Raw genomic sequence first — 13,646 nt, forward strand, 5'->3', positions numbered from 1 at the left:
GCGGATGACACCCTCCTGATCTCGAAATCCCCAGCGGGCATTCAGAAATTGCTTTCTAGTTTTAAATCCTTCTGTGACAGCAGGGGTTTAGCTATAAACATAAGCAAGACCAAATTCCTTGTCCTTAACCCCCCCAAGAAATCTGTCGCCCCACCCGTTCTAGACTCCATCCCTCTGGAGAGAGTCAAAGAATTTGATTACCTGGGAATTCGTTTGTGTGACTCAATGAGTTGGAAGGCACACCATCAAAAGGTGTTTCTGACTCATAAAAGGGTCACAGGTGCCTTGCTCAAGGAACAACGAGCCTCCTCGTTGAAACCAATTGGGGCAGTGCTAGATATCTACAGAGCAAGGGTAGTAAGCGCAGCTCTATATGGCGCTGAACTGTGGGGTACGCAGAGAGTCGATACCTTGGCCCATCTGGAAAATAACTTCCATAAAGATCTGATGAGGCTACCCCACAGTACTCCTACAATCCCCCTCTTGATGGATGCAGGTACTCGCCCAATTTGTGAGCAAGCAAAATTACGCCCCCTGCTACTTTGGTCCCGGGTATGGAATGTCCCAGAATTGAGTAGTTACGCGGATGCCCTGATAGATCTGTTGTCTCTTCCAGGTTGTAATAAGATACCCTGGTTCAAGGAGGTAAAACGATTGCTCTATGAGCTGGGATTAGGAGATGCCTGGGCCAATAAAACAGCACCGCCCAAGCAGTTCCTAAAGAACGCCTACTGGTTATGGGTAAAAAACAACAGAATGCGTAATTCCAACCATTGCAAATCTGTTGCCCAGTTCTTATTAGTTAAAGATCTCCCCTTCAGGGAACCCTATCTGGACCTAATCCACAGCTCTGGAGACAGATCACTCTACTTCAAATTTAGGGTGGGTGTTCTCCCCCTAGGATCGCTAACTTCCTCTTGGAATCCTCCTTTTCAAACGGTGGCGTTTTGTCCGTTTTGCGACTCAAGGGTTGAGTCTGTCGCCCACTTTCTGTTTGAGTGCAGTGTCTACGCAGCGCCTAGATTGAAATGGCTAAAGCCCTTGTGTAGAAGTCTGGGAACAAGATCACATGTAGAAGCCCTACGTATACTGCGCTCTGATGCTCGCCCATTCTTTGCATGCTGCATGGCAAAATTTCTTGGCTGGGCTTGGCGTTTAAGATCTGCAAGAAAGCTACTGATCCAGTAATACCCTTTTTTGTCCAGATATTAGCGCAATCATTGGAATGATAGCTTAAATGTGTATTTTGTGTATTACTGTTTTTATTACGATTCCCTACGGTATTTTATATTATGCACCTTTGTAATGATTTTATTCTTTGTACTGCTTTTATGATATGTACCGTATCGAAATAAAGCTATACATACATTATTAGAGCGCTTTACGTGAGCAGCAGTTACTTTACACAAGGACACGTTCATTTTTTAACGAACAGGGAGGTCAAGTGATTTGCCCAAGATAACAGAATCTTGTGCAGATGCTGAGACTCGAACCCGTTTTCCCAGTATCATAGTTGGCAACTCTGGCCTAACGCCACATTCTCTCCTTCTGTCCTGAACCTCCGACTGCAAGGGCCCATCACGATTTTTTGAAAAACATTAAAAAACTATGGGGCATTTTACCAACAACTAGCGATATTTATCGCTAAATAAACTTAGCGACAATTTTTTTATCGCCGCGCTTCGCCGATTTTATCGCATAGATAACGTGCTATTAGCAACGTTTATCTCTAAAGCGATAAAATATACGGCGATAGTGGCGAAATGCGTGAATATAGCTGAGAATACAGCGATATTCACGCATTATCGCCAATAGGGTCTTAGCCTGAATATCCACCTTCCATCGGATATAAGGGCTAAGAACGGGTCTGAGCAGGCGTTTTGGAGATATTCGCGCTTAGCGCGAATATTTCCATCGCTACGCCTGCGTTGATGATAGGCGATAGCGATGTTAGGGACTGTTTTCTGTCGCTAACAGGTTGGGTACGCCCTCTTTGCATGTCATTAGCGATAAACATCGCTGACATGCAAAGCGGGCCCCAAACCGCTCGCTATCACCTGAAAGCTGCCGCTAACTGATGTTAGCGACAGCTTGCTAATAGGGCGATGAAATTATTGCCGCTTTGCGGCCGAAAACGGACACAAAAGCGGCGATAATTTCATTTCGCCTGCCTTGGTAATTTTCCCCCAACCCTTTGAACTAGTACCTCTCAGTGCTGTCCCATAATGTGCCGTATTAAAATATTGAAGTTTCAACATGTTGAAGAAATACACTTTTCACATATTTTATAAACCCTATCATATTTTATGTGATGTTGCATGATTTACACTGCAATGACTTTCAGAGCATTGCGCGGGCTGTGTGCTTGCCCATCTCAAAGCATGGTAGCTACAGCTCCTGCTGTTTAGAGCCCCTATCTCTGCAGTTACTGATCTTAGCTGGACCAATAGAAGGCGCGGTCAGCGGTATACCGGACATCTGTTTCCCCACTGGGTTCGGCAATGCAAGCGTAATCAGGACTGATTAGCTACTGGATCTGAACTCGGGAGCCGCGAGTTGGGTCTCTGGAAGCATCATTAACTGCGACACAGAGCATTATTAAGCAAGAATTTGAGGAATTCTTTTCCCCTTGGTTATATTTACCATCGGCAGGCAGTGGAGGCTCTGTCTGCCCTGTCTATTACATGGGCTGATGGACTTTAATGCAATGCTTATTTTTTTGACTTCCGAAATCAGATGAAATACGTGATATATCAAGTGTTTCCACTGAACTAGTTAATCCTCATTACCACCTTCCCTAGATGGGCTGCTCTAAGGGTTGCCCAAGCAAAGCTTGCACCTGTCTTTGTGAAACTTGACATGCTCTGAAGGTTTGGACTTTATTTGGTCTCTTGGAAAGCGCTTCAAAGCACTAAAAGGAAGCTATTCTCGTCTTCTTGTTTAAACTTGCAATTAGTCATTTTTTCCCCCCAATTGTCTGATGATCAGCCAACTGTGGTGACACAGTTCCAGTTTTGTTTTGATAATCTACTGCATGTTCCTGGTATGTTAAAGGGATTTCTATTTCTTCGTATAGTGTGTAGTTATTTGGAAAATCATCATGTTTCTGGAATATGCTACGCCGCCTAGTGTTGGGTCCGGATGATTGCACATTGTTGTCCTGGAAGAGTCTTCGAAGTATCACGAGATAGGTGGCTCCTCCCTTGGGCTACAGTGCGCATGGGCATCCTCTCCATGCTCAGATTGTTTTTTGCCATTGTCGCAGAGATGGAGATAGTAAAGTAAGAGATGTCCATGCAAAGAGTGAATGCTACAGCTGCGACAGGCACCGGGGAGGCGGGTGGGCGATATGAATGTCAGCAGCCCTACATGCCAGGAACAGATGCATACCGTTCGAGGCATGTGGGCTGCTGAATTCATATCTGTGCATAGAATGTATAGCAGTATCTCCCCTAGCGGTGGCTGCCTGTGCCAGCTGCAGCAGTCTGAAAAAGAGTTTTGAGAACAGCCTGTCTACAGCAGCTTGCTGTTTGGAATGTAAATCTACACAGTAGTGTTTGGTAAATGTATGTATGGTTGTCCATGTGGCTGCTCTACAAATTTCGTGTAAAGGAATATTTCCCAGGAAAGCCATGGATGGCCCTAGTTTGCGTGTAGAATGCGCCCTGGGGGAACTGTTAAGGTGCGTTTTGCCTTTAAGTAACATATCTGAATGCAGTTAACGATCCATCTGGCTATACCTGATTTAGAAATAGGGTTGCCTTTGTGTTGTGGTGAGAAAGCAACAAATAACTGTTTTGTCTTCGAAATGCCTTAGTTCTATCTATATAATATAGCAGAGCTCTTTTGACATCTAGAGTATGCAGGGCCCTTTCCGCAACTGTCTGTGGGTTTTGAAAGAACACCAGCAGGTCTATTGTTTGATTTATATGGAACTGGGATACCACTTTTGGCATGAATTTAGGGTTTGTTCTGAGAACTACTCTATTTGCATGTACTTGAATGAATGGCTCCTGAATAGTGAGGGCTTGCAGCTCACTAACTCTTCTAAGTGAAGTAATGGCAATAAGGAAAGCCACTTTCCAAGTAAGAAATTGTAGTTCGCATGAGTGTAGGGGTTCAAAAGGTGGTCCCATAATTCTGGTTAAAACGATGTTCAGATTCCAGACTTGTGAAGGTGGGTGCCTTGGGGGAATGACTCGTTTGAGTCCCTCCATAAATGCTTTAATTGCTGGCACTCAAAATAGTGAAAGGTGTTGCCTGTTTTGGAGATATGCTGCTAACGCAGCTAGATGTATCCTGATGGATGAGTAGGCTAAATTGCAACGTTGTAGGTGCAAGAGATAGCAAATGATGTTTTGTGTGGAAGTGTCTAATGGGTTTATGTCGTTGTTACTGCAGTAAATGACGAATTGTTTCCACTTCGCCGCATAACATGCCCTGATAGTGGGTCTTTTTGCCTCTTTGATAATATTCATGCAGTCTGGAGGCAAGTTTAGGTATCCAAACTCTAGGATCTCAGGAGCCAGATCGCCAGGTTCAGCTGTTGCGGGTCTGGGTGTTGGATTTCGCCATGGTTCTGAGTTAGAAGATTAGGTGTTAGTTGCAGTCTTTGATGAGGCACCACTGACAGTTCTAGGAATGTCGTGTACCATGGTTGTCTCGCCCATGTGGGAGCAACTAGGATAAGCGTTAGTGAATGTTGGCGCATTTTGCGTGACACTAGCGGTATTAGTGGAGCTGGGGGAAAAGCGTACGCAAATTTGCCTGACCAGTTCATCCATATCGCATTGCCCTGCGGCAAAGTACTGGCATTTTGCGTTTTCGCTTGTGGCAAACAGATCTATTTCCGGTTGTCCCCATTTCCGGAAGAATGGTTGGAGCACATTGGGGTGAATCTCTCATTCGTGCATCTGTTGACTGCGCCTGCTGAGCAGGTCGGCCATCTGATTGTCTTTGCCTGGGAGGTGTTCTGCCATGAGAAACATGTTCCTTTGAATTGCCCATTTCCACATGCTTTGAGCCAGATGCGACAGCTGTGGGGAGTGTGTCCCTCCTTGTTTTTTAATATAATACATCGCTGTCATGTTGTCCGTCCGGATCAACACAGTCTTCTTGCATAAGTGTTTTTTTAATGCTTTTAGTGCTAGGAAGATTGCCATCAACTCCAGAAGGTTGATATGCATTTTTTTCTGTTGTCTAGTCCATAGTCCCTGAACTGTGTAATGCAGGACATGGGCTCCCCAGCCTTGCAGGGATGTGTCCGCTGTCATCACTATTTGTGGGACAGGCTCTTGGAACAGTTGTCCTTTGCAAAGTTTTTGTGGATTCCACCAATGCAGAGAGTTGTGTGCTTGACTGGTCACCAACACTAGGTCCTATAATTGCCCTTGAGCCTGGTTCCACTGTTTTGTTAGGCATTCCTGAAGCGGACGCATGTGTAACCTGGCAAGAGGGACTATGAAAATGCACGAGGCCATCATGCCTATGAGTTGCATAAACACTTGAGCTGGCAATGAGTGATAGGGTGTGAACCTTTGGATTAACGTCTACATTTTGTTTATACGTGCTGCGTTCGGATATGCCTTTGCTGCTAGTGTATCTATTGTTGCTCCCAGGTACTGTTGGACGTGGGAGGGATGCAGGTACGACTTTGGGTAGTTCAGCGAGAAACCTAGACTGTGCAGGAGATGAATGGTTTTTGACATGTGGCTTGCACATTGCTGGGCCGATGGTGCTTGTATTAGCCAATCGTCCAGGCCTGGATATACATGAATGTTCTGTCTCCTGAGATACGCCGCCACTGTTGCTAGGTATTTTGTAAACACCCGTGGAGCTGTTGTTACACCGAATGGCAGGATTTTGAACTGGTAGTGTTGTCCTTGAATCGTAAACCTGAGATACTTTCTGTGAGGAGGGTGTATTGGTATATGAAAGTATGAGTCTTTGAGGTCTAAAGTTGCCAGGAAGTCTCCTTGCCGCAGCAATGGTAAGACTTGTTGCAGAGTGAGCATGTGAAAATGTTCCGATAAAATGTACTGGTTGAGGGGCCTGAGGTCCAATATTGGTCTGAGAGACCCGTCCTTTTTGGGAATGAGGAAGTATAGTGAGTATACTCCTGTTCCTTGATGTTGGGAGTGGGACTGGTTCTATGGCCCCCTTTTGTAGCCTACTGATGACCTCTTGCTGTAGTAATGTTATATGTTCCTGCGACATTGGACGGTGCACGGGTGGTATGTTGGGTGTTGACGTGAGTTCTAGGCAATAGCCATGTTGGATAATTTGCCTTACCCACCTGTCTGTAGTGATGTTTAACCAGACTGGCAGGAATTGTTGTAGTCTTCCCCCGACTGGTGTTATATGGTCTGGGGTAGTGGCAAGAAGTCACTGTTTGGTGTTAGTGGAGGATCTATTGGCATTGCCTCCACCACCCCTGCCCTTTGTGTTATTTCCTCTGTATCCACCTCTGTTTGTGTTTTTATTGTATGTGGATTGCGTATTAGTTTTGTAAGTGGAGGATTGCTGCGATGTGTTACCTCGCGCCATTCCTCTGTAACTTGAGCGACGAAAGGAGCCGCTGTGTTGTTTAGATTGAAGGGCTCCCATGGACTTTGCCGTTTCGTTGTCCTTTTTATTTTGTCCAGAATTGAGTCAACTGCTGGACCAAACAAAAAAATCTGGATTTATAGGGCGGTTAAGAATTGTGGCCTGTACTTCATTTTTAAATCCAGATATGCGAAGCCATGCGTGCCTTCTAAGCAGTACGCTTGTGTTAATAGATCTGGCAGCTGTATCTGCCGCGTCTAGAGCACAATTAATGGAGGCATTGGTGATGAGCTTTCCCTCTTGTATAAGTTCATCTGCCTGCTCTTTGTAAGGCTCGGGTAAATGTTGGAGAAGTCCCTCTAAAGTATCATAGTGTGCCCTGTCATATCTGGCTAGCAAGGCCTGTGTATTGCCTATTCTCCATGAGTTTGCTGCTTGAGCTGCTGCTCTTTTGCCTGATGCCTCTAAAATCTTAGACTCCTTGTCAGGAGGAGGAGCCTCTCCAGTGGTTTGTGAATTAGCACGCTTTAGTGCGTTGGATACCACCAATGAGTCTAAAGGCAGTTGTCCCCTGATGTATGTAGGGTCTACAGGTGCAGCCCTATACTTCTTCTCTATTCTAGGGTTGACATGTGCCCTAGCAGTGTCTTTGAAGATGTCATTTGCGTGCTTTAGGACGCCCTTTAACACGGGAGAGTATTGACACTTCTTTCTGATGTTGCCAGTGTGTCAAATAGAAAGTCCTCTTCTATAGCATCAGAATGCATGTCTACATTATGGTAGCTTGCAGCTTTGTCTATTAAGGAGTTACAAGCCACTGTGTCTTCTGTGGGTGATGGCTTAGTTGGGTATACAGTATGGTCTGTAATGGGTAGAGCCCCCTCATTGCCTGGCTCACCTCCATCCCCCCCATGGTTGTGTATTGGGGTCTACATATGGGTTTTGTATATCTCCAAAAACCCCTCTGCATCCTGATCTTAATCTAGGTTGTGGTCAGAGCGTGCAGGTGAGTGTGGTATGTATGGAGTAGCAGGCATAGCTGGAGAGAAAGGTTGGAAAAGAATATGAGAGGTAGCACAGTCTCTCTTCTTTTTTAGTGGTATTTTAGAAAAACCTTCACTTGGCACTGGTCTTTTCTTCCTTGTATAAACAGTCACTTTCCCAGTATTTGGGTCAATATATAGTTTTGACTGATCTTCTGTGGATGGGTCTGGATGGATGATCTCCTCTTTCACAGTTTTTTGCTTTGGCGCCGTCGTTTTTGGTTTTCCCTTTTTCGGTTCGATGCCTTTACTTGGTTCGACCGCTTTTGGTGCCTGGATCGGTTTTTGAGGCTTGCCAACAGGTTTTGTCCGTCCGACGTCCTTTACAGGTTTCACCACGGTTTTTGGACCGAGCGGTTTTGTCGGTTCGGTAACCTGTTTAGGTGTTAGAGGTGTCTTCGGAGCCTGCTGTTTTGGCTCGATGCCCCTTTTTGGATCGATGGGCTTCGGCTCGACCGATCTTGTGTGGTCTACTTTAGGTTTCTGTTTCGGTTTGACGACCGCCTTGGGCATAGCCCTTTTGTCTTCGTCGACACCCTTCTTTCCTTTTTCGACCGTTGGACCCGATTTGCTCGAGTCGACAGGCTTTGGCTTCGAGGTCGATTCGACGGCCCTTGGCTTTGAGATCGATTCGACGGCCCTTGGCTTCGAAGGTGTTGATGGATCGGTAGCCTTCGGGTCGACGCCCTTTGGCTTTATCACCTTCGGTTCGACGACGTTCGGTCCGAAGACTGTTGTGTCGATGAGTTTCAGTTTCGATGGGCCTGGCCTTAGAATACGTGTCTCAGAAGGCTCTTTTTGTATGTTCTTAGCCGGGCGGTATGGCGGGGCTGTAGAACCAGTATTTTGATCTTGGCTAAGGCCTGTTGGCGATGCCTCGACCCGAGTCTCTGATATTGGTGTATAGTCTGTATGGGGGGGTGTACTCACGGTTCGCCCCTCGTCGCCATCGAAGTCGTTTTCGACAGCTACGATATCTTGGTCGTATTCTTCGACATCGACGATTTCTTCGTCGTCGATATAATATTCAGAGTCGTGCTTGGAGAACTGATCTTCCTCTTGATCCGAGTCTTCGGCGTCAACCAGTTCTTCCTCGTCGCCGAAGATATTCTCGGGCTCTGGTGCCGGCCTCTGCATTTCTTGCCTTGCCGCCCGTCGATTCCGGATAGTCTTTTTGGACCGGAACTGGGCACAAGCTAGGCAATTGTCTTCATTGTGATCTGGAGACAAGCATTTGTTGCACACTGGATGTTTATCGGTGTGCGGGAACTTCGAGTTGCACTGCGGGCAGTACTTGAATGGGCTTCGTTCCATCGAACGTCGGTCCACGTGGCGTCAAGAAGGCCGAACGGCCCGATTCGACGACCGGAGTGCAAACTAATGTTAAAGAAGGTTATCGGTACCGATCGCAAACAATACCGACAAAACCGAAGGCCTTTTGCCTTTCAAAAAGTTATCTTGATTCCGAAGTTGGAGTGCTGGAAAGTATATCCGAACCCAATGGCGGAAAAAAACAATCTGAGCATGGAAAGGATGCCTATGCGCACTGTAGTCCAAGGGCGGAGCCACCTATCTCGTGATACTTCAAAGACTCTTCCAGGACAACAATGTGCAATCATCCGGACCCAACACTAGGCGGCGATCTATGCACAGATATGAATTCAGCAGCCCACATGTGTCAGACGAAGTCTTCCTCGGAATCTGATGCGATGATATAAGGGCCCACCTCTCGATACCTCCAATTCTGATTGTAATTATTACACAGAATATTGAAGTGATCAAGCGGGGGGAAAAGGGGAGTTGGGAAGGGAACAGCTGGGAGGGAGATCTGAAAAGGAAAAAGTTAGACACACACTAATACCTATTTACTTATATTTCAGTAAATTTTCCTTAATGCAAGCAGCAATCTAAGCATGGAGTTTTCATGTAAAACTAGATTCACTTCACAAAATTCTGTGGAATAATATCGCAATTAAACCTCTTGCAATTTGACCTTTAATACTAATTATTCTCCAAATGCTTGAAATTTCTTTGCACATAAAACATCTGTACTTTTCTGATAATAACTCTCTCAGAAAAAATAGCACGATTTACATTATCTTCTGTAATAGTATCAAAACCTTTAAACTTGTTCACATAGCACACAACTGTGTATTGCAAAACACTCTAATTTTGTCTTGTTATAGCTTCATAATCAAGTTACATGTAGAAAACATAAGCAAGAGATTTATCTTGTTTCTGTGCTAAAACAATAACTTTCTATTCGAAATATTATGTTGGGTTTACTTCATACCAAAAACATTGAAGATTTCTAATTCCTTAAATAACATGATATAAAAAACTGAAACAGCGTTTAAATCTTTCTTGCTCTTTAGATTCTGTAAATACAAAAAATAAAAACCTTTTTGTGCATTAAATCGCCTTCATACCTAAAGAGTACGACCTACTCTTAATTATAGGTTCATCTGCAAACTCTGGACCCCAAAGGAAGAAATTCCTCGAAGAAATCCGGTCCAAAACCACCTTCTCAAAGACTGCCGGAGAAGTTACCAACTCAAGAAGCTCCTCCGGAAAGGTCTGCTCCAGCGCGGCACACACAAATCTGCATCAAAGGGTTAAACAGCATACCAAAACACAGAGCCTGCCTGGAATCAACTTCCTTCTCAGAAATCTCCAGAATAGTGAGCACAGATCCTTGGGTGTGGTCACGTACATCAACGTAACCACACCCGCGTAATTTCCCCTGCTTGCGGCGTTGAAATGCGCCAGCATGCCAAATTGCACGCATCTCGCGGTACGCGGTTGCCAAAGTGCACGCATCTCGCGTACCCTGCCAAACCTCACTCATCTCGCGTACCCTGCCAAACCTCACTCATCTCGCGGACCATAGGGAATCAATGGAATTTTTAGGGCAAAATACATTTCCAAAGTTTAGCCTGCCCTAGCCCTATAACAAAGCAACCACCAATGTCCAGCAGGGGAAGACCCATGAGTCTTTCCACATAAACGTTTGGGACATGGCCGTAGGCCAAATGGGGCGGGCCCTAGACCGCAAGCGCCCCTGGGCCTGACAACATGCCTCGAACATTTGTGAAATAGCCCTAATGCTTTGTCTGCTGCCAGAAATGTAACCCATGAAGAGAACACCTCAGTCCTATATGCTTTGTGACCCTCAGCCACGACGGTAACCCCTCCACCCCTAAGCAAGAGACCAAGTTGCGATAGTTCCGGGGTGACCACAAATCTGAATTCTCAGTAATGTTAATTGCATCACCTGACATGATGAGTACAGAGACGATGTCACAATGGGAATTAATCCTTTGAAGTGTTCAAGCTTAACCTACAGCCAATACTTAGGAGATATCCACTCAGCTGAGGACCCTAACTCTACGGATGTCTTCAAGAAGGAGATGTGTAGGAGTCTCTGGGTATGCACGAGAGATTTACTCAGGTGATCCATTTAATAAGATCTCAATCTACTATCATTGGCTGCGCCATGTCGTATGGATTCCACCTTTACAGTAAGAACTGTGCGTTTGTTGGGCAACATAAACGTTGGGATTTGTGCCAGACTGATTACGTGCAACCCCGTAGAATATGTAGTTCCAGCTATCTCACTGTGCCACTATAAGCCCCACTAACCTACACAGGTGGCGAATGGCTTGAGTAACCTCAGAACATAACAACCAGGATCCCTCCCAGGAATCGTGGTAACAGATCTAGAATGTTTTCGGTAAGTCAGTAGTGTGCTCTCAGAGAGAGATATACAAGAAAGACACAAAGGGTCATTTTTAATATCAATTGACCCATCATTATTCTTGTATAAATTATACTTGCTGAAATGATTAATAAACAGAAACAGATAAAAGTGATTAGAAGTATAAGGACGGTGAAGAGAATGAAAATTCCACCATCAAACTAAAACACTGTATATGTGCTCGCATATAAGTACTGAGTATAGTGTACTCCTATTGTGTTCGATAACCTAGCTGTCCAAGGTGTGTGCGCTCTGCCAAGAATCCCCTACAGGAAGCTCTAACTCCCCTTTACCTGAAAGCAAAGTATGTAGGTCCCTTTCATGGTCAGATTTTGGACATCCCTCGGAGTGCGGAATTAGATGAGTACTTATAACAATGGCATCCATGCCTCCGTGTTGATGCCCCAGCTGAGCTGACATTGCTTATGGTCCCTGTGATAGCAAAGCAACCTTATGGACAAAATAATATTTGCACAAAGTTTGTCAGGACTTTGTATGAAATGTTCAAGGTGCAGTGATACTGTTCTTATGAAGTGGTTTTGTAAGAAAAGGGTAAACACCCCTTACTACGCCTCTGTTACCCTGCATGTTGTTTGAACTCATACCATTACCCTGCAAGTCATTACAACGACTTGCGGAGGGGGTGAGAAGGTGTTGGATTTGAAATACAACACCTTGCCTACTGTCCGCACAGACTGGAGTTGGAATAGTAAATTATACTATTCCAACATCCAGCGCCCTGCTCTGGGGGGCATACCATTACCCCTGTGGGTTAATGGTATGCGTTGTTACAACGCTGTCGTTGTAACAACCGCGTTGTAACACCATGCGGGGTGAGGGAAAGCAGAAAAAAGAGGCATATTCTATGTAAAGTAGTTTCCAAGAAACTAACCTTGCACTGTCATGCAAGCAAACGTGTGTCAAACGTCATTGTGTGAAGGAGAACGCAACGTAAGAAACAAATGTTTGTCAAAATGGCAGTGTTTTTTACCGGGCAAAATTGCGCAACATGACACTTCCACATGGTCATCCACCAGGATATCATCCTTCTAATACAGCAAGATGACTTAATAAGTGCCCTCAACCTAAACGACGCCTGCTTCCACACACAGATCCACCCCGCACATTGTTGGAAAGTCCAGTACGTGGTAAGTTGCCAGAATTTTTTGTTTAAGGTGCTACCCTCCTGGGGTCACCACAGCCCGTAGAGTGTTTCGAAAGTGTTTTGCACCCATCTATGGAGGAGTGGAATCCACATTTTCTATTACTTTGACGACTGGCTGATCAGGAGTGCAAACAAACAGCAATGGTTGGCTCAGACTAAAGCTACCATTGACCTTTTGCACTACTTAGGGTTTACCATCAAAATGGTACAGTGCCACCTGCAGCCTTTTCATGGTAAGCCTTTTTCTAGGAGCAGTTTTCACCCGAAGATCTCATCCCAGTTAAGCGAGGGTCCTAGCCTTCTATTTGTTACAGTCCCTTTTTCATCCAGATATTGGTCAGGAAAGTAATGTGCCTCCTGGGCATGATGGCCTCCTAAATTGCCATAGTTCCTCATGCCAGGTGTTTTTCAATATCACTTTTTTGAATTAGGATTGAGTACTTACATTTTTATTTATGGTTTTTCCTTTTTTTCTTTGTCTTACCAGTTTCCTTTGGTACTCTGTACAGCTAGATTTCATCTCTGGGAGATGAATGAAATGAAATGAATGAATGAAATGAAAATGAGTCTTTTATAGCGCATGGCTACCCGGAGGCATCCCAGCGCTTCAGCTACAACACAGGTCTGAAGGTGAAAGATGGAATACAGTTAGCAGTTGGTTTCCGGGGAAGAACCGGGAAAAAGCCATGTTTTTATTTTCTTACGGAATGTAAGATGATTGGATTCCTGATGAAGGGAGAGTGGCATAGAATTCCATAACTTTGAAGTGTTATGGGAAAAAAGGCATCCCCCAGAACGAGCCTTATGGATTCTATTGACTTCTGCCAGATTAAGAATATTGGAGCGGAGATTTCTGGACGATTTGTATGGTTTGATCAGGTTAGTAAGGATAGGGGGGCCTTTGCCTTGCAGACTTTTATGGGCAATACAGAGGGCCTTAAAGTGTACCCGTTCTTTTATCGGTAGCCAATGAAGTGATCTTAACGCTGGCTTGGCTGAGGAGCGATGGTTGGTGCTCGTCAGCAGTCTAGCTGCTGAGTTTTGGACTACCTGGAGTTTGCAGATCACAGAGGCCGGGGCTCCCAGATAGAGCGCATTGCCATAGTCCAGTCTGGACAAAATCATGGCTTGGACC

Source organism: Lissotriton vulgaris, chromosome 5 (genome assembly GCF_964263255.1).
Source record: "Lissotriton vulgaris chromosome 5, aLisVul1.2, whole genome shotgun sequence".
NCBI classification, from domain to species: Eukaryota; Metazoa; Chordata; class Amphibia; order Caudata; family Salamandridae; genus Lissotriton; species Lissotriton vulgaris.